We start from the raw sequence: 26,237 nt of genomic DNA on the forward strand, positions 1-26,237 counted from the left end.
CAGGCAGCCACCAGCAATCAACTGGAGTTGTCCTCTGAGATGACACCTATTTACTATCTCTGGCCCATCTTGAAGGAACTGACATAATGACAGGCCATCTTCTCATTCCCACAAAGTTCTGGTCCACTTTGAGGTCAAGACATAGGTGGGTATTACATCTGCTATAGGAGGCTTCTGCAGGGCTTCTGCAGCTTTGCTGAATGGTTACAGCAAGTCCCCAGGGATCCAGGAAGCTTCTGACAAAGACTGGCCCCTGGAAGAAATTATCAGAAGCTCAGAGATTTCATGGTCATGGTACTGTGCAAAGACCTTCCAGTGTTCTTCAGGAAGCCACCCTGTGTCAATGTGTCACAATCAGGACTGCTTGCCAGTACAGTCATATACATTATTCAATTATTAAGCGTTCCTTAGCAGTTGGTAAATAGGCACTGGCTGGAGGTCCCTAAGTAACCACCCTACCTCTGTACACCCCTGCCCCGGAGAGTCTTGGTTGGCACAAAAAGGGAACAGTCCTAGAATTGGCCAAGTCTCTTGTACATCTGAGGTTGTCTTGTGTGTCTGCCCTCCTTCCTCCACCTCCCACCCTCACCCCTGCTGCCAGAGCAGCACTCCTGAATGAGACTTGGGAGGATTATCACCCCCTAGGAAAATATGCCCAGTACCCACCTGGCCACCCTAATGCTACAGCAACCTATTGCCTGTTTCTTTGGGGAACCAAAAAACCCACAGTGCACCATAATGGTTAAAATATTTTGAATATCTTCATGGTTGCAAACATCATGCTCTGCCCCTAAGTTTGCCATTTTTACAGAGGAGGTATCAAGGAGTTCCATCTGTTGAGACAGTTGGGAACCACAATATCACTTCTCCACGTTTTCCAAAAAGGGCTACTATCAGATGAACTGGAATTCACAAATGAGGGTCATGTTGCATTAGATGCGAGACAGCTATCCATGCTTTACCTCCATCAGCTGTTATTCCTGGAAACAAACCCCTTCGCTGGGGCTGAGGCATTGTGATCCTTAGAAAGCTAAGCCCACGGCATCTTTGTTTATTCCCTATGAGTGCATGTCTAATAAAGATCTACTAAAGCTTTCTACCAGTACATGGTACCCCATTTGCAAATGGGGGTTTTGTCTAGTTCACAGCACTCATGTGAATAGATGGCTTCATTATTGCTTTAAAGCTTGGGTGAGAAAATTAAGGTAAAAAAAAAAAATGGAAATTTTCCTACTGATCCCAGAACATTTTACCTAAATATTTTCTTCACAGTCTGCTGTATGATTTCAGACCTTAAATGGTGGACAGTCCCTTTGAACATTATTCAACAATAAATGTAGGCTGATTTCTGCAGTATATTGTTGAGCTATTGCTAATGGAAGCCTGTGTTTGTGTGCCAGCTGGTAGCAGCTTTCTTCTCTTCCAGTGGGCTGGACACTTGGAGTCAAAATAACTTGAGTGGATTTTCTCACCCTACCACTTCTGAACTGTGTGCCCTGGGGGGCCACTTAGGCTCTCAGAGACTCAGCTATTTATCTAAAAGGAAGTTGGCGTGAGGTTTAGAGGAATGTGAAAGGCTCCAGACCCATGATTGGCATTTAACAAGGACTCAGTCATTTGTTATTTTTGTTGTTTTGATGCTCTTCAGCACTTGAGTAAGTCAAGGGGCAACAACCACGGGAAATAATGGGGGTCTGAGTATGTATTTGGAATAATAAAAGGAAGGCTCAATTCTTTTATTATCTAATTATGCATTAAATTATGTTTTGAGGCATTCTCTAATAACTTTTTTTAAAAATGCAAATACCTCTGAGGTGTACTTTGTTAAAACATTAGCACTAATTTACAATAATAGGATATGTGTGATTGGGACTAGAATGTAACACATGAATATCTAAGGCTTCTTCTCTCCAGAGGATTGACAAGGAATGTGGAAGAAGAAATACAGACAGATAGAGAAGGAGAGTGAGGAGATGGGAGCAGGGCTTTGTCAAGGAGCCTGGTAGTTTTCTGCCAGGTAAGTGTGAAGTCTGGGGATTCACTATCCACAATGTGACCCAGGAACAAATAAAGAATCCCTAAAAAGAAAGGACTGGAGCAGTTTAATTTTGGGAAGAAGATGGATGGAAGGGGAGACTCTAAAAGAGTTGTGCTGTGGGCTGAGAATCCAGCCCATTTGCAGCTCAGTGGTAGAGTCCTTGTCCAGTATGTGTGAGGCTCTGGGTTCAATCACTAGCATCACAATAATAATAACAATGATGATGATGATGATGATGACGACGACAACGTGGTTCACATAACTCCTTGTTTCCAGTTGAGTTCTCCACAAGCAAATGCTAAGGTTTGGGTTTCAAGAGTTGGATTACTGATCTTCTCCTGAGACAAAGCCCCAGGTGATCTGTGTGCTCCGGTACCCCAGCAGGCTGGCACAGCCAGGCCTTTCTCTACCTGCCCCACTAGGTCCCCAGATGTGGGCTCCAGGGGAGAGAGTGACCTTGGTCAGGGATGTTTCTTCAGAATTGAGGCAGATGCTGAACAGATGACAGCTGAGGGCTGTCTGCTGCCTGAGGTGAAGCTGGAAAAGGAGTTGGGTGGCATGTCCCCATTATGGCCCTGTTCTCCCAGCTCAGCACTCAAACCCACATTTCTGAACCCATTTGCAGTGCAGTTCCTGCCTTGCTCTGTAGGCTTCCCCTCCTGAGGGGAGACTTGGACAAGGGAGGTAAGTGGGCAAACCGGGCCCATGTCTGCTTAGCTGGTTTGGGGCTGCAATTAACACTTGTTCTCCCCTTTTCATTGTCCATTCTAAATTCCCCTCACCCTTGGCTACCAGCTCTGCTGGCGTCAGCATCCTCCCTGGTGCTGTAATCCAGGCCCTTACGCGCAAGTGGCCTAAGGTCCTGGTCCCCACACTGTTCTTAGGCCTCTTTACTTGCCTGTGTACAACCACAGTTGGGCTAGGGAATACCATGTGGACTCACCCAAATTTCTTCCTATCCTATGTGGAGCAACAGGCCTTCTTCTTCCTCATGATCAGGGGCAATTAACTCTGCCAGGTAACTGTTTTCTCTCTGCCAGACTCTGGACACAAGGAGTCCATACTTCTCCAGTTAGAATATGATATGAAGATCTTCATGTTTTGTGCCCATTTGTCCAACTACATGTTCTCCCTAGATCTTTTTCTTCTTCCTTTTTTCCCTCTAGATCCTCTTGTCTCTAATCTTCCAGGTCCCTGATCATCTGGTTGGCTTATTTGATGCCACCTGTACATCCACAAACATGCTAATCTTGAGCCATTTCTCTTGCCATACAAAGTAGAGAACCAGATGTACCCAACCCTCTGTCCACGGGGGAATTTTCCCTTGCCACTGTCTTTCAAGGCCATGCCAAAGTGAGGCTGAGGGACAACTGCTAGCCATTTTCATCTTGCATTCACACACTGAACTGACCCAACCACAAATATATTTGAGCTTTCTGCTACTTTTTCAGGTAGGTACAGGATCACCCATGCAGCCACAAGCATGCTGAAGAGGGGTCCTGGTGGGATGGATGCTGGGACAGCAGAGGTGCATGCCATGGGATCTGGTCTGCCTTCTCATGGGACTTCTTAGGCACTCTAATGGTATTTGTGTTCAATTTTGTATATGCCTTTTTCATTTTGTGAAGGGCCATTGCTGGACTACTCCAATATTCTGACTTGGTGAGTCTGATGGGACCCAATTTATGATGGTTAGCTTTAGAAGCTTGGTCACTTGGTGACCTATGGTCAGGCATTCTGTCTCTACCAGAGCCCAGGAGTAGAGAAGAAGTTGTTTGTCCAAAGGTATCACCTAGCTCCTGACCCTTAAGGGCCTATTCTGTGATTCTCCCACTAAACCTTGCTACAAACTCCATGTGATAATTTTTCCCACCATTGAAAACAATACTACCATTACATGTGTTAAATCACGGGACTCATGCAGGAAGGCTGCTCACAATGCAGGCTGAGCCTACCTCAGAGATCTGCCTGTTCTGCAGCCCAAGTTCAGCAGGCTTTCACCTCACACAGCACTGAAGCATAGAAGTATTTCTATCTGTAAAATATGGTGCCCATCAGGCATTAGGTGCCTTTCTTCGTGGTCAGAGATAAACAATGCAATCGTTTGTCTTTTCCTCTGGAGTGCTATCTGGCACAGCCCTGACCACTGGATCACAAAACTTTAATGGAGGTATCAGGCCCTTTTATATTCAAAGAGTTCATCTATACTGTTCATCTATACTGTCAGTGCACTCAGTGCTTACCTCCTCCAGTCCTCTCTGTAGAGTTGACCTTCAATTTCTCTCTCTCTTCCTCCCTAAAAAAATACTTTCTCTTATCCAGTTACCTTTAAAATATATCCCTTTAGTGAATAAACAGAATATCAAGGTCTTACTCTACATAAAGCATTTTAATAAAGTACTCTGGGGTACTTAATTTTATATCAGACCCTGGCTGCTATATTATAAACAGATGAGCACACTGTCAAGGTCACAATGACATGAATGTTCTAGAAACATTGTGGAAAGGAGAAACTCAAGCTCATTGAAATAATTGGATTACCTTCTCAGACTTAAGATTTCTCTCCCCCTAGTAAATCTTGCTAGAGAAAGTTTTATTGCCTACCCTTCTGCCTCTGTCTCAGATGGCTGGTTCAGATTTCTCTGGGTGCTCCAAGTAGGTCTGTGAAATTGTTTGCTGTTGCTTATTCAGTTCTCACCAGTGTCAACTTACTTCCCAATTCCTTTTCTTTAAAAAAAAGAAAACCCATTTTATCAATCGCTATAATTATGATTCATCCTTTAAGTATTTCAAATGCTTTTTCATAATTCATTTTACTTTGATTTACATGGCCACCCCATCTAATAGAAGCAAAGATATTCATACTTCAGGAGGACTTGGGAAAACTCTGAATATTTTGAGTCCTTTGAAGTAGGACACTGAAGGAGGTATGCTGATTCTAGTTTTCTTCCTTAGAACTTAACACTGATATATTTTTAAAATTTGTACTTTTTAGCTATACTTGAAAGTAGAGTATAATTTGACATATTTATACAAACATGAGTTCATCTTATTCTAATTAGGATCCCAGTCTTATAGTTGTACACGATGTAGAGAATCACTGTGATATATTATATGTAAATATAGATATAGTAGATATATATGACACTGATATTTTTGAAGTGAAAACAATTTAAGAAATACTGTATAGATACAAATAATGTATTAAGAGATGAGGGGAAGGAGGATTGAATGCTAATGATTCATGGGATGAAATTAAAATATTTTGTGATGATTTCTACAGTGAACATCCCATTGTAATGTTTGAACATGACATCTAAATTTTACAGTTAGTTTCCAATCTAAGTGATGCTTTGAAAAGTTATTGGCAATTACAGTTATTTATGACTCCGAGCAGTTTCCTCCAATTGAAACTAATTAAGAAAAAAAAACAAAAACTTTAATTACTCAAGAAATATTGTCTAATCTGGTATTACTGTTGATATGACTCAAACTATGTGAAAATCTTAATTATAACTATGTAATTAGTGATTTTATTGAAATTAAGGCAGGAAAAGGAAATGTATGGAACAAACACAAAATACATTATGAATTGCATGTCCTTGGGTTCCTACTCTTCCCAACATCTTTGGACTCTGAATAGGCCATGCACAATAATGATCCAATTCTATCTTCTTTGATGTTTTCACATTTCATTCTGTTTTTTTTTTCTATTTTGTCTTTACCAAATTTATCAAAATAGAATATATTTTATTTAACAGTTTGTTAGCTTGATTTATAACTTTAAATGTTCAGACTCAGCATATGGCTCTCCTTTTGTAATTGATTGGTATGAGTGTGGCCCCAGGCTTCACGTGTCTGTGAGGAAAGTCTACCTCCCTGCCTTAGATCCTTTTTAATAGTCCTATATTCACATGATTCTAAAGTATTTTTTAAAAATGTCTAAAGAGTCAAATATGAAAAGTCTTAACGGCTACCTGTTATGGTTTGGATGTGAGGTATCCCTCCAAAATCTCCATCTTTGCAGGAATGTTCAGAGGTTCAATGATTATAGATTGCGAGAGCTACGCCCAATCAGTCCTTTCTAGTTTGAATGGACTAACTATGTGGAAACTGTAGGCAGGTAGGGCATGAGTAGAGGAGGTAGGTCATTGGGCATGTGTCCTGGAAGGGTGCTTCTTCCCTGTGGCCTCTTTCCCCTTCCCTCTCTCCTTCCTGGCTCTACCATGAGCTGAGAAGCTCTCCTTCACTGAGCCCTTCCCCCATGATGTTCTGCCTCACCTTGGGCCCAGAGCAATGGAGTTGATCGTCTATGGACTGAGACCTCTGAAACCATGTACTACATATTATTATTTAATTTGTCTTACATCAAGAAGGACATTTGGGTTACTTCCAATTAGCTAATATCACAAAAAAATGGGATTGAATAAGCGTCTAAATTCATCATTTTGTTGTATAAAAGTAAATCTGTGGGAAAGAATTACAAGAAGTAGACTGCCGCATCAGGAGGGATGGTACTACTTCTCCACTGTGATGTTAGGATGGGCAAATTCATTGTATAGGACTGGCCTACCTACTGCAGCCTGTTCACCATTGCTGCTCTTTGCCCTCTAATGCCAACAATACTCTGAAGTCACAGAGATCAGCTACTGTGTGTTCTTTCACCCTTCCAAGCTGCCTCTGAGCATCAGGAGGGAATGGTAGTGCCCCCAAGATTTATATTCATAATTTTATTTGTATTTATAATTGGTTGATATTTTGATTTTTGTTTCTGCTTGCTAGTTTGATAATATATTAGTTTTCTGTGGCTGATGTAATAAATGACCATAAGCTTGGTGGCTCAAAACAACAGAAATGTATTCTCTCACAATTCTGAATAACAGAATTCTGAAATAGGTCTGGACTCAAGGTACCAGCACATTCCCTTCAGAGACTCTAAGGAGAATCTGTTCCTCACCTCTTCCAGCTTCTGGTGGCTGTAAGTTTTCCTTGGTAGGGCCATATCACTCCAATATTTGTCTCTGCATTAATAAGCTCTGTATTACTGTAATGAAATACCCAACACAGGCTACTTATAAAGTAGGGACAGGTTTATTTAGGCTTAAATTCTGCAGGTTCACGTCTAAGATTGGGAGGTTCAATTGGTCTGAGCATCTGGCAAGGGCAGTATATCATACTAGAGCATTTATCAAAGCAAATGCTTACATCTTGAGCCGGGGTGGGGTGGGAGGGTGGGGAGGACACTAACCATATCAAAAACACAGCAGCCTCGGTTTCTACATATCTTTCTCCTTTTCTCTGTGTCTTCTCTGAATGCTGCCTCAAAGCTCCCTCTGTCTTTCCTCTTATATTATACATGTGATCTTGTTGTGGTTGTGTTCAGGGTCCACTCAAATAATCCAGGATGAACTCCTCTAAAGACCCTTGCTGTCTTTTTCCATATTAAAACATAGACATATCTTCAGGAATTAAAACATAGACATATCTTTGAGTCTACCATTTAGCTTCAGGAATTAAAACATAGACATATCTTTGAGTCTACCATTTATCTCATTAACAATGTTGTAATATTGTTATCCTCCAAAAATTTTGAACCAAATTTACACTTTCTTTTGTATTATATGAGTGCTTATTTCCTACTCTATGCTGTCAAACTTTTGGATTTTACTACTCTAACAGGGAAAATAAATTTTAGTATACTTTAAATTTGCATTTTTCTTGTTATATACAAGTTTGAATATTTATATATATTTTGAGCCTTGTATATTTATTTTTCTGTGACATGTCTGCTCATGTCCTTTGTTCATTTTTCCCCTATTGAGTTTTTTGTCTAAACCAATATCTAGGGCTTTTTATATATCAAGGAGATTAACCCCTTGTCTTTTTTTTTTTGCATCATGCAGATCAATATAGTTGATATAGTTTTCCAGCCCCCTGCCTTTATGAGGTTAAATTTTTCAGTCGTTTATGGCTTCTGCTTTCCTTTAGAAAGTGTTCCCATTTCCAAGGTTATGAAGGCCTTCTCTCATGCTTACTTTTAGAACTTTTATAATTTCATTTTTTCCCAGTTTTCCTTTGAAGTCTTTGATCACTTTAGATTCTTACTTGTGTGAGATGTAGATACAACTGAATTTTTTTTTTCCAGGACAGAATATTTCCTGTGACATAGGCTTCAGAGGTATATGAAATATTCTACACTGTAAGAAGCTAAATCCTGAGCTGGGTTGTGGCTTAGTGGCAGAGCGCTTGCCTAGCATGTGTGAGGCACTGGGATCGATTCTCAGAACTGCATGTAGGTAAATAAAATAAAGGCCCATTGACAACTACATATATACATATATATTAAAAAATAAGCTAAATAAATCCTTTGGAAGGTGCTCTTCCCAGACTGGTTATTGCCATCACTTGTTTGAAGAGAAACAGAAGAACAGGTTTGCATTTGAATTGGTGTTTCCAGGATGACCTAAAGGTATCCACTAAACTATTCTAACCAGCATTTGTAGGGCACTGGTTAGACATGTTATGATTAGTCTTTATAATTAAATAGAATTTGTCCTATAGTTAGTACTTCTTACAGGCTAAGCCCTGTTCTACATACTTAAAGTGATAATGCACTTTTGATCTTCACAGCACTCCATTATGAAAATTGGGGTAATAACAAGATAGATGAAGAAACCAAGTTATCCAGTGATTAAATAACTTGCTGATAGGCGTGGGGCTGAGATTTAAACCCAGGTAGTTTGACTCTGATGCCACAGTTTTCTTCACAGTGAAGACACTGGACAGGGGCCAGTGTCCAATTAGTCAGTTGTCTAATACTTCTTGTCAGAAATCTGCTCAGCACTGAACTTTAGGATTTCTTGGTCCCCTTCCCTTATATACTTTGTGATGTTCCAAGGACATATTATAAAACAAATGTTTAATATCTCACCAGTACCAACTAGTATGTTTATACTTTGAATTAAAAGCAGATGCCAGTAAGGACACACGTAATACAAGTGGTGAGGCATACTTGTCCCCAAAGACCTAGAACTTCATTATATAATAAAGTGAAAACCATCCTTCTTTGGGTCACATTTTACCTTTCGTCACTTTTCTGGGTGATGCAGCCCCCTGGGGTCCTAAAGATGGGTTAGAGGTTTGGCTCTAGACGGATGCCATCCGACACCTGTGTTCTGTCACATCCGTCTCTGTGACGGCTGCCACTCCTCTACTGTGAGCAGGTAGGGACCCTGCCTTCTTTATTCCTACTCCCATTCACAACCTCCCTCCCCACGTGTGCCCATTCCTACTCTTCTCTCTGCTAATTTGTCTTTCTTTGCCCTTTGTCTTCTCTGAAGCTTCACCTGCACTTCTCAGGTAGGGTACACTCAGGATAACTCTGAGCACCGCAAGGTGACTGGCCACTACAAGAGGGTTCCTCACAGGATATGAGTTAGTCCTTTCCCTCTTCTGTGCTCATAAAGTGCCACAGACCAGAGCAAAAGCTAAAGTCCTTCCAAGGTGCTATGTGGCCTCACACTGACTGACCCCATTACCTCATTCATTCTCTCTCTCTTTCTCTCTCTCTCTCTCTCTCTCTCTCTCTCTCTCTCGTTTACTCTGATTCCAGAGCACTGGTCTCCTTGCTGATTTGTGCATAAGACAGGCATGTCCCCAACATCGGGCCTTTGCACTTGCTGTCCCTTATGTCCAAAACTATCTTCCCACTGGGTACTGGGTGACTCACTTTTTCACTTTTTTTTTTTTTAATTAAAAAAAAAATTTGCTTTTGGTACTGGGGATTGAACCCAGGGATGCTTAATCACTGAGTCACATCCCCAGCCCATTTTACTTTATTATTTTTTTAAATTTTCAAACGGGATCTCTCTCACTAAGTTGCTTGGGACCTCACAGCTAAGGCTGTCTTTGAACTTTCAATTCTCCTGCCTTGGTTTCCTGAGCAGCTGGGATCACAGGCATGCACCACCGCAGCAGGCTCCACCTGGTTTTAGTTGTCATCAAAATACCCAATAAGAACAATTTAAAGGAGAGAAAGTTTGTTTGGGGTTCCTAGTTTCAGAAGTCTCAGTCCATAGCCTGTTCCATTGTTTTGGGCCCAAGGTGAGGCAGAACATCATAGATGAAGGGCCCAGTGGAGGAAAGCTGTTCAGCTCATGGCAGAGTCAGGAAGCAGAGACAGAGAGGGAGGAAGGACACACAGGAAAGAGGCACATTCAGGGCCTTCATCCAGTGGCCCACTTCTTCCAGCTGTGCTGCCCCTGCCCACATTTGTCATCCAGTCAGTCCATTCAAACTAGTACAGATTGATTGATTTACAACTTTCATAATCTAATCATTTCACCTCTGAATATTTCTTCATTAACAGAAGCTTCTGGGGGACACCTCCTATCCAAACCACATCACACCTCTTTCAGTTCTTTGCTTAAATGTAGCATTTCCTCCACCTAAGTTTCCCTAACCACAATATTTTTAACTACAACCCACCTTACCCTCTGTGCTCTTCCTTTTTCCTACCTTATTTCTCTTCCTAACAAATATTCTTCTCTTTTAGGCACTGATGAATCCCTAGCACTTTGGTCAGTATTGAACAAATAGTAGGTGAACATTAAGTAGTTCAGAAATTAATTTATTGCACCTTTTAGAATTATGAGGTCTTCAGATCATCTGAGCTGTTCCCATCATGACCTGAGCTTCGAGGTCTCTTTATTATTTTATTTTGCTACTTACTATAGAAGACTGAGACACCTGATTGTATAAGGATTGCTCCTGGCCAGGTAACTGCAGGTGCAAACTGGAAAAGGTCTCTACTATGAAAGACCACAAGGGTCAGTCACTCTGGGTGAAACATAGCAGGCTACTTCCCAAGAGACTTTGGACCATCCACATGAGAACTCCAAGAGTCTCTGTCCCACCTGCCTACTCTCACTCCAGGATGGGCACCAGGCCCTATGTGTCTCTAATAGAAAAGCTCCACAGCTTCACTGGTAGGAAGAACTCACCCCATTTTTTGTGATCACAAGAGGCTTTAATTTAGACAATCAGAATTGTGCCTTCTCAACACCTTCCTGTGTTTTAGTATGACAAGTGACACAGGGAGACCTACACTAGCCACCCACTCCTTCTGTCTCCCCAGACCTGAGGTTGGGCTGCTGGCATAGCTAAGTATATCTGGGATTGTTATTTTAAAGCTCAATTTCTTGACTTCAGAAAAGGAGCATATTCTAAAATTGATCAAACCTTGTACCTGAGTGATCTTCAAGGACTCTGGGAAAAGCCCCTTTCCCTGTTTATTTATTTATTTTTTTAAAACTCTGATCTCTGGGCTGGGGATGTGGCTTTTAAGTGGTAGCGCGCTCACCTGGCATGCGTGCGGCCCGGGGTTCGATCCCCAGCACCACATACAAGGATGTCGTGTCTGCCGAAAACTGAAGAATAAATGTTAAAAAATTCTCTCTCTCTCCCTCTCTCTCTCTCACTCTCTCTTTAAAAAAAAAAAAACAAAACTCTGATCTCTGAAACATCTTCATTCTGTGTGTGTCTTCTTAGAACATCTTCTCCATCTTTATCTATCAAGGGGCCTCTGGTACATGATATATGACTTTACTACTGTGGGTCAAAGAGCTTGGACCACTTTTGTCCTTCTAACACAGTCACCTGACTCAAGGTGACTAACCCACCTGACACAACATTCCACGGTAGGGTTTACTAACATTTCACCAGAACTGCTCAGTTTGTATATACAGTAAGAGGGAAAAGGTTTAATAATTCCAATTATTAATGAAAATGAATAAAAAGCAACACGATTTACTGTACATTACAGCTGTGACTCATATAAGAACATGTTTAAGGTCGTTTTCTTCCAATATTGGATACCTGGAATTTTGTCCTTCTAATTTTCTTCTTTTTCTCTTATTCTTTCCCTCTTTAATTTCTGTCTCTCTCTCTCATTAAGCTTTCTGTGATGATTTTGCTAATTGACATTGTATTGCTAATTTTATCAAATAGGGGACCATTTGATTTATTTGCTAGTATTTGATTGCCTATTGTTGATTCCAGTAAAATACATATTGGTGTGATATTTTCTAAAATAGCCTCAGACTATAGTTAAACATAGAGTTTGTGTATAACCTGGCAAGTCCACTCATGGATGTATACCCAAGTGAACTGAGAATTGAATACATATGTCCTAGCAAAAACTTGTGCACAAATATTCATAACATCATTATTCATATTAGACAAAATGTAGAAACAACTCAATGTCCATCAACTGATGAATCAATAAATAAAGTTGGTGTATCCATAAAATGAAAAAATATTTGACAATAAAAAGGAATAAAGTACTGTCACATGCCACAACATGGTTGAATCTAGAAAACATTTTACTAAGAGAAAGAAGTAAATCACAACAGGTATTATGTGTATGGTTTCTTTTATCTGAAATATCCAAAATAGGCAAATCCTTAGAAGCATAAAGTAGATTAGTGGTTGCCAGGGGATGGATTGCAATGGAAAACAGGGTGTGGTTACTAATGGACATGGGATTTCTTTTTGGAATGATGAAAATGTTCTGGGTTTAGTGGTGGTTGCACGACTCTGTGACTATACTAAAAGGACACTGAATTAACTATACACTTAAAAACTTTTAGTCAACAAAAATGAAAACACAGCCATGCAAAGCCATGCATGTAATTGTTTTTAGCAGCATTATTTATAATAGCCAAAACCAGAAATAACCCAAATGTCCTGCAAGGAATAAATGGATAAACAAAATGTACACACAATGAAATATTATTCAACAAAATACTGATACTTTTTACAACAGGGAAGAAACTCAAAAACATAAAACTAAGGGGGAAAAGCCATATCTTGTATGATTCCAGTCATATGAAATATCCAGGAAAGAAAAACTTATAGGGAAGGAAATAAGATCCAATGTGGCAGAGAGCAGAGGGTGGGAGGGGGATTAACTGTAAATGGGTATGGGGAGCTTGCTGGGGGTGGTGAAAACATCCCCAAATTGGCTTTTGGTAACTGTTGACCACTCTATAATTCATCAGAAATCATAACTATTTAAATAAGTGAAGTATATGGTATATAAATTCTACCTCAATAAAGCTGTTAAAAATAAAAACTCCATCAACAGACTTGTTTATAAATGTCCCTCAGACATTCTCAAAATTCTTCGCTGTAAGGATGAACATTTTCCACATGCCAGAGGGTCTGAGTGGAGGAGGGGTTACAAAAATGTTATGAGCCGTGTTTTCAGCTTCGGTGTTCTCAGGAAACTGGTGTGAAGGGAGCAGCCCAAGTCCTCACCCTTGCTGAGATGTCTCAGTGCCAGAGCGCTTCTGCAGTAGTGAGGCCCTGCACGGTTTGGGCTGGTGTGGTCTCTTCTGTAGGCACTGCGCAGCCTCTGGAAAGCTGGTGGGTGGGCAAGGACACCACCAGGGGAACCTCAAGACGGTTCCCAAGTCACAGAAATAAAGATACCCCTGCCGTTCATAATGGAAGTTTCTCTTAATTCAACAAGATTACACAAAATGAACATGGACTTCACTTATAGAGCACATTTGACTATTTCTGGCATAGATCATGCTTGACTCAGGGAAGAACACTTTCCCCCTTCCCATTTCACACACACATATACACATAGACACATGTAGATACACACGCACACCTTTAGGCAAATGCATCTCTCTTGTACTCGGTACAAGACAGAAATTTATCTACCCAGGGGCAGTCATAGGGTATGAAGGGCATGGCAGTGCCTTCTTGCGCCAGGCTACTTAAGTATGAATCCTGGCTCCTGCACTTATTAGTTGTGTGGCCTTGGGAAAAGTGTTCTCTATTTATACCTCAGTCTCTTCACTGTAAAACAGGGGTTTGTGAGATTTTTGTCAGGATTATTATTATTATTAGTAGTAGTAGTAGTAGTAGTAGTAGTATTGAAAATTGAACTCCAGGATGCTTTACCATTGAGCTACATCCTCAGCCCGTTTGTGTATTTTATTTTGAGACACAGTCTCATTAGTTTGTGGAGACTGGCCTTGAACTTGTGATCCTGTTGCCTCAGCCTCCTAATGTTAATAGATTTAAAGTCTCTAAAATATTACTAGGCACATGGTAGATGCCCCACATGTATCAATCATATGCAGGCCCTGGTTCCAACAGGTCTTAATCTTGTGACCCGGGGAGTCTTTTTCTCTCTCTGATTTTAATTTGGGAACGTAAAACAGTAGTAATAACTCTGGGGGGATGCAAAGATGGCGGCGAGGGGAGTGCATTGCCCCCGTGTGCTGCTTCACTGTGTGGGAGTATGACAAGTCAGGACGGCTAAAGGATATCTTGTTAGGAATTTCCAGCAATAGTGGGGTGCTCCGGAACCTGGAGGAAGGATTTCCATCGCACGAGGATCAGCTACGGGGACTCAAACGCGAGAGGTTTGTCGCACTGCTTATTCAGCAAATCGGCCCGAGGCTAGAATCTGCAGCGTGCGCTGGGATAGAGACGCAGGGTTACAGCGCTGCAGTTTCTGCCAGCCGCGCAAGCACCGTACTCAGGGCTGAATTCTGGGTTCGAGACGGGGGAAGGAAGCGGTTCATCTCGGTTCTCCACACCGGTCAGACCACAGAGGAGGCCAGCAGCCACCATGTTGGTAAACTGACGTCACCACCGCTGTTTTTGACTGACCGCAGCTCATTCAGCCATAGAACAGGTAATTTCAGGCTGCAATTCGCCTGCGGCTTGCAGACAGATTGCTAGGGCTCAGCGCCTGGGTGCTTCTTAGAACCTGATCTTATCGGAGTGAATACCCAGCGCGGGGCAGCCGAGTTCCGGCTCCCGGAACCGCCCTGGCCCAGGGCTGCTGAGCCCGCAGAGGCTGCTTCTTGGACCCTGCGCCTACCAGAGCATACAACAAGCACTAAGCAGCCGAATTACGGCTCCCGGAACTGAGCCCGCGGGGACTGCTTCTTGGAGCTTACATTTATAGGAGCTTACACAGAGCACGGAGTGGCCGAGTTCCGGCTCCCGGAACTTCCCTGGCCCGGGGCTAGGAGCCCGCGGAAACTGCTTCTCGGTCCGGGTCCTGCTGAGGGCCGGTCAGGACTCACCCGGTGCTTTGGTTGCCCGGCAAGGGGAACGAAATGCTGCCATTCGCATAGGATACCAACATGGCAGAGATCTGATGTCTGCAGAAAGCGGCGGAGGAGGGAACTTCATCAATACCAGTGGTGACATAAGCAGTTGGTCTCCTGGTAGGGGGGGTGAGGCACAGTCACCCGAGTCTCCTCAATTTGTCGTCGAGCCAGAGGGAAGGAGCTGGGCCGCCGCCAGCGCCCGGAGCAGGCCCAGCGGCTCGCCAGCGTGGTGACCGCGTGACCCCAATTGGAGAGGGGGCGGAGCGGAGCCGCCACCCGCAACCGCAAGGTGGGCAGACCCGCGACCCAGTGGTACATGGGCGTGGTAGGAGGGGCAGGGCAGAGCCGCGGTTCGCGCTGTGACGAATGAGCGTGCAAGGTAAACAGACCTGTGACAGCCTGGCGGGTCAGGCCCAGTGGCCTGCCAGTGTGGTACACACGTCACCCCAATTGGAGTAGGGGCAGAGCAGATCCTTCTCCCACGCCCGGATCAGGCCCTGCCGGTGTGGTGGTCACGTGACCCCAATCGGGGGCGGAGCAGAACCGCCACCCGTGCCCGCAGGGTGAGCAGACCAGTGATCAACCTGTAGATCAGGCCTAGGGGTCCACAGGCCGTGGTAGGAGGGGCAGGGCAGATCCGCCGCCCACGCCTCCAAGGTAGGCAGACCTACAACAGACCTGCGGATCAGGCCCAGGAGCCTGCCGGCGTGGTACAAACACCACCCTAATTGGAGTAGTGGCAGAGCAGAGTCGCCGCCCGTGCCAGGAACAGGCCCAGTGTCCTGCAGGCGGGGTAGTCACGACACCCCAATTGGAGTAGGGGCAGAGCAGAGCCTCCACCCGTGCCCGAAAGGTGGGCAGATCTGCGACCGACCAGCGGGACAGGCCCAGTGGCCTGCCGGTATGACAGACACATCACCCCATTTGCAGTAGGGGCAGAGTAGAGCCGCCGCCCGCGCCTGCAGGGTAGGCAAACCTGCAACCGACCGGCGGATCAGGCCCAGTGGCCTGCCGGCGTGGTACACTCGTCACCCCAATTGGAGTAGGGGCAGAACAGAGCCGCCGCCAGCTCCCAGAACAGGCCCAGTGACCTGCCGGCGTGGTAGCCACGACACCCCAATTGGAATAAGAAGAGAGCAGAGCCGCCGCCCGCACCTGCAGGAAAGATACGTAAGCAGTATGAAAAGACAAGGAAAGAAAGGACCACAAGCAATGCAGGTCAACGCAACTTTAGAAGAGGTAACAGCTGCAGCAGATGGAATGTCAGATAAAGAATTCAGGATATACATGCTTCAGATGATCTGGAGTATCAAGGAAGACATTAAACAGCAAAATCAGACAATGAAAGATCACTTCGACAACGAATTACGCAAACAAATCCAGGAAGCAAAGGATCAACTATACAGGGAGATAGAGGTTATAAAAAACAAACAAACAGAAATCCTAGAAATGCAGGAAGCAATAAACCAACTTAAAAACTCAATGGAGAATACTACCAGCAGAGTAGAACACTTAGAAGATAGAACATCAGACAATGAAGACAAAGTATTTCAACTGGAAAAGAATATAGACAGCTCAGCAAGACTGTTAAGAAACCATGAGCAGAACATCCAAGAAATATGGGATAACATTAAGAGACCAAATTTAAGAGTCATTGGGATACAGGAAGGTACAGAGCTCCAAACCAAAGGAATGAGAAGTCTATTCAATGAAATAATACAAGAAAACTTCCCAGACTTGAAGAATGAGACAGAATCCCAAATCCTAGAAGCCTACAGGACGCCGAATGTGCAAAATCATAAGAGATCCACACCTAGACACATTATAATGAAGATGCCCAACATACAGAATAAGGAGAGAATTTTAAAAGCTACAAGAGAAAGGAAGCAGATTACATTTAGGGGTAAGCCAATCAGGATAACAGCTGATCTGTCAACACAGACTCTGAAAGCTAGAAGATCCTGGAATAACATATTTCAAACACTGAAAGAAAATGGGTTCCAACCAAGAATTGTGTATCCAGCGAAATTAAGCTTCAGGATGGAGGATGAAATTAAAACCTTCCACGATAAACAAAAGTTTAAAGAATTCGCAGCTAGAAAACCATCTCTTCAAAACATCCTCGCCAAAGCATTACAGGAAGAGGAAATGGAAAATAACAATGAAAACCAACAGTGGGAGGTAGGACAGTAAAGGGGGGGGGGGATAATCAAAGAGGAAAACAAACCATGTTTAGTAACAGAAATAAACAAATATGGCTGGAAGAACAACCCATATCTCAATAATAACCCTAAATGTTAATGGCTTAAACTCACCAATTAAGAGACACAGGCTAGTAGAATGGATCACAAAACAAGACCCAACAATATGCTGCCTACAGGAGACACATTTGATAGGAAAGGACATACATAGGCTGAAGGTGAAAGGTTGGGAAAAATCATATCACTCATATGGACTTCGGAAACAAGCAGGAGTGTCCATACTCATATCAAATAAAATAGATTTCAAGCCAAAGTTAATCAAAAGAGATAAAGAGGGACACTACATACTGCTTAAGGGAACCATACACCAACAAGACATAACAATCATAAATATTTATGCCCCAAACAATGGTGCAGCTATATTCGTCAAACAAACTCTTCTCAAGTTCAAGAGTCTAATAGACCACCATACCATAATCATGGGAGACTTCAACACACCTCTCTCGCCACTGGACAGATCTTCCAAACAAAAGTTGAATAAGGAAACTATAGAACTCAATAACACTATTAATAACCTAGACCTAATTGACATATATAGAATATACCACCCAACATCAAGCTGTTACACTTTTTTCTCAGCAGCACATGGATCCTTCTCAAAAATAGATCATATATTATGTCACAGGGCAACTCTTAGACAATATAAAGGAGTAGAGATAATACCATGCATCTTATCTGATCATAATGGAATGAAACTGAAAATCAACGATAAAAGAAGGAAGGAAAAAGCATACATCACTTGGAGAATGAACAATAGGTTACTGAACGATCAATGGGTTATAGAAGACATCAAGAAGGAAATCAAAAAATTCTTAGAGATAAATGAAAACACAGACACAACATATCGGAATCTATGGGACACATTGAAAGCAGTTCTAAGAGGAAAATTCATTGCTTGGAGTTCATTCCTTAAAAAAAGAAAAAACCAACAAATAAATGATCTCATACTTCATCTCAAAATCCTTGAAAATGAAGAGCAAAACAACAGCAAAAGAAGTAGAAGGCAAGAAATAATGAAAATCAGAGCTGAAATTAATGAAATCGAAACAAAAGAAACAATTGAAAAAATTGACAAAACTAAAAGTTGGTTCTTTGAAAAAATAAACAAAATCGACAGACCCTTAGCCATGCTAGCGAAGAGAAGAAGAGAGAGAACTCAAATTACTAGCATACGGGATGAAAAAGGCAATATCACAACAGACACTTCAGAAATACAGAAGATAATCAAAAACTATTTTGAATCCTTATACTCCAATAAATTAGAAGATAGTGAAGGCATAGATAAATTTCTTAAGTCATATGATCTGCCCAGATTGAGTCAGGAGGATATAGAAAACCTAAACAGACCAATATCAATTGAGGAAATAGAAGAAACCATAAAAAGACTACCAACTAAGAAAAGCCCAGGTCCAGATGGGTATACAGCAGAATTTTACAAAACCTTTAAAGAAGAACTAATACCAATACTTTTCAAGCTACTTCAGGAAATAGAAAAGGAGGGAGAACTTCCAAATTCATTCTATGAGGCCAACATCACCCTGATACCTAAACCAGACAAAGACACTTCAAAGAAAGAAAACTACAGACCAATATCTCTAATTAACCTAGATGCAAAAATCCTCAATAAAATTCTGGCGAATCGGATACAAAAACATATCAAAAAAATTGTACACCATGATCAAGTAGGATTCATCCCTGGGATGCAAGGCTGGTTCAATATACGGAAATCAATAAATGTTATTCACCACATCAATAGACTTAAAAATAAGAACCATATGATCATCTCGATAGATGCGGAAAAAGCATTTGACAAAGTACAGCATCCCTTTATGTTCAAAACTCTAGAAAAACTAGGGATAACAGGAACATACCTCAATATTGTAAAAGCAATCTATGCTAAGCCTCAGGCTAGCATCATTCTGAATGGAGAAAAACTGAAGGCATTCCCTCTAAAATCTGGAACTAGACAGGGATGCCCTCTCTCTCCACTTCTGTTCAACATAGTTCTCGAAACACTGGCCAGAGCAATTAGACAGACGAAAGAAATTAAAGGCATAAAAATAGGAAAAGAAGAACTTAAATTATCACTATTTGCAGATGATATGATTCTATACCTAGCAGACCCAAAAGGCTCTACAAAGAAACTATTAGAGCTAATAAATGAATTCAGCAAAGTGGCAGGATATAAAATCAACACACATAAATCAAAGGCATTCCTGTATATCAGCGACAAATCCTCTGAATTGGAAATGAGGACAACCACTCCATTCAAAATATCTTCAAAAAAAATAAAATACTTGGGAATCAACCTAACAAAAGAGGTGAAAGACTTATACAATGAAAACTACAGAACCCTAAAGAGAGAAATAGAAGAAGATCTTAGAAGATGGAAAAATAGACCCTGTTCATGGATAGGCAGAACTAACATCATCAAAATGGCGATATTACCAAAAGTTCTCTATAGGTTTAATGCAATGCCAATCAAAATCCCATCGGCATTTCTTATAGAAATAGAGAAAGCAATCATGAAATTCATATGGAAAAATAAAAGACCCAGAATAGCAAAAACAATGCTAAGCAGGAAGTGTGAATCAGGCGGTATAGCGATACCAGACTTCAAACTATACTACAGAGCAATAGTAACAAAAACAGCATGGTACTGGTACCAAAACAGGCGGGTGGACCAATGGTACAGAATAGAGGACACAGAAACCAATCCACAAAACTACAACTATCTTATATTTGATAAAGGGGCTAAAAGCATGCAATGGAGGAAGGATAGCATCTTCAACAAATGGTGCTGGGAAAACTGGAAATCCATATGCAACAAAATGAAACTGAATCCCTTTCTCTCGCCATGCACAAAAGTGAATTCAAAATGGATCAAGGAGCTTGATATCAAATCAGAGACGCGCCGTCTGATAGAAGAAAAAGTTGGCTACGATCTACAGTCGGTGGGGTCGGGCTTCAAATTCCTCAATAGGACACCCATAGCACAAAAGTTAATAACTAGAATCAACAAATGGGACTTACTCAAACTAAAAAGTTTTTTCTCAGCAAAAGAAACAATAAGAGAGGTAAATAGGGAGCCTACACCCTGGGAACAAATCTTTACTCCTCACACTTCAGATAGAGCCCTAATATCCAGAGTATACAAAAAACTCAAAAAATTAGACAATAAGAGAACAAACAACCCAATCAACAAATGGGCCAAGGACCTGAACAGACACTTCTCAGAGGAGGACACACAGTCAATCAACAAGTACATGAAAAAATGCTCAACATCTCTAGCTGTCAGAGAAATGCAAATCAAAACCACCCTAAGATACCATCTCACTCCAGTAAGATTGTCAGCCATTAGGAAGTCAAACAACAACAAGTGCTGGCGAGGATGTGGGGAAAAGGGTACACTTGTACATTGCTGGTGGGACTGCAGATTGGTGCAGCCAATTTGGAAAGCAGTATGGAGATTTCTTGGAAAGCTGGGAATGGAGCCACCATTTGACCCAGCTATTCCCCTTCTTGGTCTATTCCCTAAAGACCTAAAAAGAGCATGCTACAGGGACACTGCTACATCGATGTTCATAGCAGCACAGTTCACAATAGCAAGACTGTGGAACCAACCTAGATGCCCTTCAATAGACGAATGGATAAAAAAAATGTGGCATTTATACACAATGGAGTATTACTCTGCATTAAAAAATGACAAAATCATAGAATTTACAGGGAAATGGATGGTATTAGAGCAGATTATGCTAAGTGAAGCTAGCCAATCCCTAAAAAACAAATGCCAAATGTCTTCTTTGATATAAGGAGAGTAACTAAGAACAGTGTAGGGACGAAGAACAGGAGAAGAAGATTAACATTTAACAGGGATGAGAGGTGGGAGGGAAAGGGAGAGAGAAGGGAAATTGCATGGTAATGGAAGGAGACCCTCAGGGTTATACAGTGGAGGAGGTAGAGAGAGAAGAGGGGAGGGGAGGGGAGAGGTGGGGAGGGGGGAGGGTGGAGGATGGGAAAGGCAGCGGAGCACAACAGACACTAGTATGGCAATTTGTAAATCAATGGATGTGTAACTGATGTGATTCTGCAATCTGTGTATGGGGTGAAGGTGGGAGTTCATAACCCACTTGAATCAAAGTGTGGAATATGATATGTCAAGAAATTTGTAATGTTTTGAACAACCCACAATAAAAAATTAAAAAAAAAAAAAAAATATCTCTGCACTGCCGGCTTCCCAGGGTTGTTGTGAATGTCTCATAAAATAATGTGTGGATGGCGCCTGGAAAGCAGCAACCCCCATGCGGATATCTAGCCTTTTTCTTATCTTAAGTGACATAAATGATTTGGGAACATGGTGGTTGTCATGCTTCTTGTCAGACTGTGTTATCCTTGTATAATTCCTTCCGCGTCAAGTCTCAGTTTAGATGTGGCTTCTCTAAAACTTCCCAGAATTTCCCCCCTCCCAATGTTTGTTAAGTGCCGCTTCTACACCTCCTAAACATACTGTATGTACCTGCTTTTATCATTACAGTCATGCATGTAGTTTATCAAGACTGGCTTGCTTGTCTGATTTTGAGATCCTCACAGACAAGGATAAGTCTGCTTTGCTCATATTTGTGTCCTTAGCACTCATCAGAGTGCCTAGCACGCAGTACCTGCTCCGTAGATGCATGTTGAATGGGTAAGAGATGGATATCTAAAACTCAGTTCTCTTTAGGACATCACAAATATAGTCACATTCAATACCATGAGACCAAAAAAGGAACACATCATTAGGCCATAGTATCATACTCACGCAAAAATATCACACACATATACAGAGAAAGAGAGAGAGAGAGAGAGACGCATACATGAACCTGTGCCCACAGGGCAAACCTGTGCTGATGAATAAAACATGAACAGCTGGTTGGGGGGTTTCTATTAGTTTAAATGTATCCATGATCAAACATTTTTATGCACTTTTCTATCATTCTTATTCCTCTTTTTTCTATTCAAAGACAGTGCTTGAAATATTTCTCTCTTGTTCTCACATCACTAAAGTTCCCTTTCTTTTGGATCATTCCCACTGGTAGGTGAGTAGGCTGCAATACCCTTTGTCTTTATAAAAATCCAAAACTTAGATTTTAGAAACTCCTTTGAGCCCACAACTCCCTCTAGCAACTGCCCATTTGTCTGTCTCCAATATTGCAAAACCCTCAAAATAACTTCTATGCCCCCAATTTCAGTCCTCCTCTTCCTTCCTGAACTCCTAAACTCATCTTGTCAAGGTCAACAAGCACTTCTTTGTAGCCTCATCCAGTGGCCAACTCCCAGTCCTCACCTGTTGTGACCCATTAGAAGCATTTGACAGAGTTGGTCACTCCCTCCTCCATGAAACAGTTCTTCCCTGGGCTTCGAGGACACTGCAATCTTCTTCCTTCCCTTCTTCCTCTCTGGCTATGTTGTTGTTGATGTTTCTTTCCTGGTTCCTTCTCATTGTCATGGTCTCCAAATACTGGTGTGCTCTTGGCTTAGACCATATAGCTATTCTCCATCTGTACTCATGTCCTTGGGCCTCCTGTCTCAGGCCCTCTGGATCCTGTTTTCTTATCTTCTCTGCATGGCACTCCCTCGGTGTTTCATCCACTTTCATGACTTTAAAACACAACATCTACATACACCATTGGTGCCCAACTCAGATCTTTCACCTGAACTACAGTTTCAGAGAGTCCAGTTTCCACTGGACAAAATCACACCAGTGAGGTTTCAAAAGCTTCTCACTGTTACTATGTTCAAACCTGAAGGGGCGCAAGCTCATTTAACTTACTCAACTCATTGTTTAGTTTAACTTCTTTAACTGACTCCTTACTCAGCTAACTCATCTTTTATTGTTCTCCTCACCCGACTCTACTCTGTGCTGTTCCCCAAATATGCCAGGCTTGCTTCTACCCCAGAACCTCATCATCTGTGCTTCCCTCTTCCTTGGAACATTATTCTATATTCGCACTGTCTGCTTCCTTGCCTCCTTCAGAGATTTGTTCAAATAATTTGTTTCTAGTGAGATTTCCCCTGACTACCTTTTAAAAAATAACAAGCATCCCTACCTCAAGCCCTACTGATCCTCCCTTCCTGTCTTATTTTTCTCCATAGCACGTATCAGCATTTCACTATTTATTTATTTGCCTATTATCTGTTTTCCCTCGGTAGCTTATAAACTCTATGAAAGCAGGGATTTTCATCAGTTTTGCTAGCTCTTTATCCCCAGTGTTTAGTGTCTGGAACATAATAGGCATTGGCAAATATTGTTTGAATGAGTGGAACTTGAATAGTGTGTGTGATAAGAAATGTAAGATTTCCCATATGACTTGGGGTCATCCATATCTAGCTAGTCTTTCCTGGACACCCCTTTCTTCTTCTTCTTTTTGTTTTTGCAGGTTTTTTGTTTGTTTGTTTTGTTTTAATTAGTTACACATGACAGTACAATGATCTTGACATATCATACATTTGAATCAGATGGGGTATAATTTCTCATTTTTATGAGTGTACAGGTTGCCGAATCACATTGGTCATGCAGTCACGTATATACACACAGCAATAATAATGTCTGTTTTATTCTAACCCCTTTCTTCTTTCAATTTCATCCAAGAGAGGATGTGCCCTGGTCCATGGGCACATTTTTGTATCTGGACTCATTGCAGAGCATTTGAATTTGGTTATACATTGTCTGTTTTCCTTCTCATGCAGTTGGCTCCTTAGGGCAGAGACTGTACCCATCTATTTCTCAAATCCCCACTACTTTGAACAGCGTCTGGAACTAGGACACCAGCGAAATGTCAGCCAGAATGAATTGCCAGTATATAAAAGAGTAGGTGCAGATAGGAGTGTGGGACGCAGGGATGACGGATTTAATCTGTTGTTCTATGTGTGTGGTTAATGTTGCTATACCGTTCCCTCAGCTTTCTGAATCATAGGCTCAGAGGACGTCTAACGACCACATTGAGTCCTCAGGGATTAGTGAAGTGCAAGTCCGTGCTCTTCTGCACCGACTATGTGGACTATGCGGTGCAGGCTCCCTGCGCTCCAGCTGCAAGAGATGCAACCGCTCCTGGCCCCTCCTCTTTGCCGCCTCCGCTCTTTTGCCGCCTACCCCCAGGGTCCAGGGCAGCTGTCAGAACTGTCCCATCCCGCTGCGCTGCTCCTCCTCTTCTCTAACTGTAGGATCCTCAAGGCTCTGCTCTAAGCCCCTTTCCTTCTCACGGGCTCTTCTTTTGCTGGTCTAGTCTGTTCCTCCAGCTTACCTATGAGAATACCACCAAACCTATAATTATAGAGAGAATTTAGAACTGCTGAGTGTGAAGTACTTTCTCCATAACCTAATATTCGGTTTCCGAAACAGCATTGGAAAACTGTCTTCACAATTTCCACATCAGTCTAGTACATGCGCACACACACACACACACACACACAGAAGTACTAGACTCATATTTATATATATATATATATATATATATATATATATATATATATATATATATCATATATATTAATATATATAATTTATTTATTTTAAATTAGTATGCCTTTCCTCTTTTCGTAGTCGAAGAATTAGTATCAGTGAAATCAAAAGTTTGTTTGCAACATTTCTTTTCCAAAAATACATTAAAATAAATGCAAAACAGTAGAAAATGATTTTAAAGTTTCCTCTTAAACAGACCATGTTCTGGGAGCCTAGGACATAATACAGCATCTTCACTTATCAGAATAGGTTCTCTTCACTGAGAACCTAAGAGCTTAACAACACACCAGAGGCCACATTTGCAGCTGACAGTGGAGCCTGGACACTGCCTTGACCTTCAGCCCCATCTTGTCTCCAGAGCCGGAGACTAGCTCACTTTTCCTTAGATAACCCAGCAGCTGAACAGATTCAGACCTACAAGGAGCACCCCTTTCCACTTTCCAAAGCTGTTCCTCCTCTTGACTTCCTCTTTCTTATTTCTACCCAGACTCCAAGCACCTCTGATCCTTGAACATCCCCCTACATCCAAGTTGCTGTGGATCTTGTCCCTTTCACTTCCTAGTTATCTGAGCTGTCAGAGACGAGGTCACCCTGTTGAACTCAAATGGCAACCCCCTCTCTCATGTCAGAGTTCCCTTAGTGTTCTGTGTGTTTAAATTTGTGGCGTTATTATGTACTGTCTCTCATAGCTGTACTTCCCTGTGATATGAGATGTGTCTTATCTGTAAACATTTTGGGAGGGTGGGATTTAATTATCTTTGAACCTCCACATTTTCTCACATGTCCACCACACTCTGCATAGGAATGTGTGAATAAATGACTGAATGAGTGAACAAATCAATAGATGGAGTGGATGAATGGCGCCTCCCTACAATAAAGGCAGGGCAAATGCAGCACCGGGACTTTAAAATAATCCTTTTGTTAACATTTACATTGCAGAATCGTTTAGAAAACTTAGATGAGCTCTCTGCTTCCTGGCTGTCATGTTCTGATCTGCTTTCCTCTGCAAAGCTCTTCTGCCATGATGGCCTCATGTTTCTACTTCACCTGAGGTCCAGAGCTATGAAGCTGGTGAACCAAGGAGTGAACCTCTGAAATCATAAGCCAAAATAAACTTTTCTTCCTCTAAGTTGTTCTTGTTGGGTATATTAGGTACAGTCAAGCTTGACTAAAACAGGCAGTTGATGAGGGAAGCCAACATAGGTAGATGCAATTCCTTGGAGTCTATGTCTTGATTCTGGGCTTCTAGCTCTAAGACCACCCTCAGGTCCCATCATGGAAGATGGACTGCTCAAGAT

The sequence above is a fragment of the Marmota flaviventris genome, chromosome 1 (genome assembly GCF_047511675.1).
Source record: "Marmota flaviventris isolate mMarFla1 chromosome 1, mMarFla1.hap1, whole genome shotgun sequence".
NCBI classification, from domain to species: Eukaryota; Metazoa; Chordata; class Mammalia; order Rodentia; family Sciuridae; genus Marmota; species Marmota flaviventris.